At 63.6% G+C, this 2,500-nt stretch overlaps 1 non-coding gene across 1 annotated transcript; it reads left to right on the top strand.

The window, feature by feature from the left end:
* Window positions 1-1,675: 1,675 nt before the first annotated feature.
* Window positions 1,676-1,829, top strand: LOC140475441 (5.8S ribosomal RNA). Its single transcript, XR_011959977.1, has one exon. It is a non-coding gene; the product is annotated as a 5.8S ribosomal RNA (ribosomal RNA).
* The last annotated feature ends 671 nt before the right edge of the window (window positions 1,830-2,500 follow it).

Genomic DNA, 2,500 nt, shown 5'->3' with positions numbered 1-2,500 from the left:
TTCCGTTTCAACTTGTCTCGCGAGGGTGGTTTCGGGGCCAGCAGGAGAGCTCGTCGGGGTAGCAGGCCCTGCAGCCGTGGTCACCGCCAAACCCCCACAACTCGAGCAAGTGAAAAAAAAAGTAACAAATAAGAAAGGATCGTCGGCTTGGGGGTACGCCCGTTTCCGTTTCAACTTGTCTCGCGAGGGTGGTTTCGGGGCCAGCAGGAGAGCTCGTCGGGGTAGCAGGCCCTGCAGCCGTGGTCACCGCCAAACCCCCACAACTCGAGCAAGTGAAAAAAAAAAGTAACAAATAAGAAAGGATCTCTGTCGGCTTGGGGGTACGCCCGTTTCCGTTTCAACTTGTCTCGCGAGGGTGGTTTCGGGGCCAGCAGGAGAGCTCGTCGGGGTAGCAGGCCCTGCAGCCGTGGTCACCGCCAAATCCCCACAACTCGAGCAAGTGAAAAAAAAAGTAACAAATAAGAAAGGATCGTCGGCTTGGGGGTACGCCCGTTTCCGTTTCAACTTGTCTCGCGAGGGTGGTTTCGGGGCCAGCAGGAGAGCTCGTCGGGGTAGCAGGCCCTGCAGCCGTGGTCACCGCCAAACCCCCCACAACTGTTGGGCGCCTACCTGCGCGGGGCAGGAGGACACTTTCCGATTTCAAATCTCCGTTTGCCGAGTCCACCCCGAACGCACGCGGGCGGGCGGGTTCGCATCACCCTTCGTCACAAGGGGCGAAGCCCGTTCCACCGTCTCGTCAGTAGTGCCGACCGGTCTGTGATCGACGAGGGGAGCCACACCAGGTCCGGCCCTGCTGCTTGGCGGCACCGCGTCGTCGGGAGCTCGCGACAGACGGAGGGTTTCGGTGTACTCTCCAGCCACGGGAAACGAAGCCGGTGATGCAGGCGCCGGTCTTTCGCTCCCAAATCGGCTGGGTTTACATCGTTGCTATCTAGTCACGCTCCCTTCAAACCCGACGGGGTACCTATTCCCCTCACCCGTCTGTGCGTATACAGCCTCTTTGCACTTGCGGGATGGGGGTGGTGGTTTAAAGACTCTCGAGTTGCCGCCCGTCGGTCTCCGAGCTCCGTGCAGTAGTGATCCCCAGCGAACTGCCAGCAGGGCGAACGAGCGATCCCGCTCTCGGTCGGGGCGCCTGGCGTCGATCGGTGGTCGGTGGCTTGCGGGCAAGCTGCGCTGTGAGTGTGGGAACGAGTATGACGAGCCGTTGCCGCGACTCCCAGTCCACCTCGGCGGTGGCTGGGCCGGGCGGGCGTCTGCTCGGGCGAGTGCCGCCCCCGCCTCCTCGCAGGAAGTCCGCTCGCCGACACGCCGCCACGTGCACGCGTCAGTGACGCTGCCGAACCGATGGCCGGTGCCCGTTCCCGCCTCTGCTTTTCCTAGGGCAAAGCTGCTGCACGCCTCGTGATACTAGGCGGGCGACATGGTGGCGGTGATCCTGCCTCCGTCGCTGCGGTGCGTTGGGGCACGCATCGCCTCTTGGGCGCCCTGTCCTCCTCCCCCCAATAGACGTATGTTTCTGCGGGCCGCACCAGGATGGTGCTCCCCATCGCTTCACGCCACCCTGCTCCGCCCGCACGCCGGCGTGCAGGTGGCTGTAGCTCAAGGTGGGGAGCGTATGTGCGGTCCGGGTCGCTTTCCTCTGGCGAGGGAGAGACCTAAAACAAACTCAGACAACTCTTGACGGTGGATCACTCGGCTCGTGCGTCGATGACGAACGCAGCTAGCTGCGAGAATTAATGTGAATTGCAGGACACATTGATCATCGACACTTTGAACGCACTTTGCGGCCCCGGGTTCTTCCCGGGGCCACGCCTGTCTGAGGGTCGTTTGGCAATCAATCGCACTCGCCTTGGCTGGCGAGAGCGCGGCTGGGGTGTCGCAGAGGACCCGTCCTCTTTGTCCCCCTAAGTTCAGACTCCGGAGCCCTCCGGCGTCGGAGCGCTTGGCCTTTCCCCCCCACCCTGCACATTCCGTTCGTCAGGCTCGACGCCATCCCCCCGCCGGGGAGCGCGGCCTGGCGTCCGTCTGTGTCGTGGCAGTGGGGCCAGCACGGCTGTCACCGGTCCCAGAATGGCTGTCGGTGGTTCACACTGTGTGTGTGTGCCAACCCTCCTGGTCTCTGGGACACGGAGCTGCCACGAAGTGTTGAGCCTCCAGTGGGGGGTCTGCCTAAGCTCTGCACGTCCGCATTGGGTCCGTCTCTCGGTTGGCTGGCAGTGGAAAGAGTGAAGGGAGCCGCGGAGGTCCGGTGCTGGTGCGCCGCCGGCCTGACCGTGGAGCTCGCCGGTTTGACACGCTGACCCGACTCGATGGTTGATCGATTGAGAGTGCTGGGAGCTGCAGGCCGCCCGCTGCTGCAGCCGCCCGTCTCGTGGTTCGTCCTCGGCCTTAAGTGGCCGGCGGGGCGTCTGATCCTGTCTCCCCTGCTGGCGCCGAGTGCCTGGCCGAGGGAGGAGGTTTTCGTCGAACGCTGTGACTTGGACGGTCGCACGCGCGT

Source organism: Chiloscyllium punctatum, unplaced genomic scaffold (genome assembly GCF_047496795.1).
Source record: "Chiloscyllium punctatum isolate Juve2018m unplaced genomic scaffold, sChiPun1.3 scaffold_1655, whole genome shotgun sequence".
NCBI classification, from domain to species: Eukaryota; Metazoa; Chordata; class Chondrichthyes; order Orectolobiformes; family Hemiscylliidae; genus Chiloscyllium; species Chiloscyllium punctatum.
Note: the sequence above shows the minus strand (reverse complement) of the source record. Positions and strands in the feature narration are given on the sequence as shown.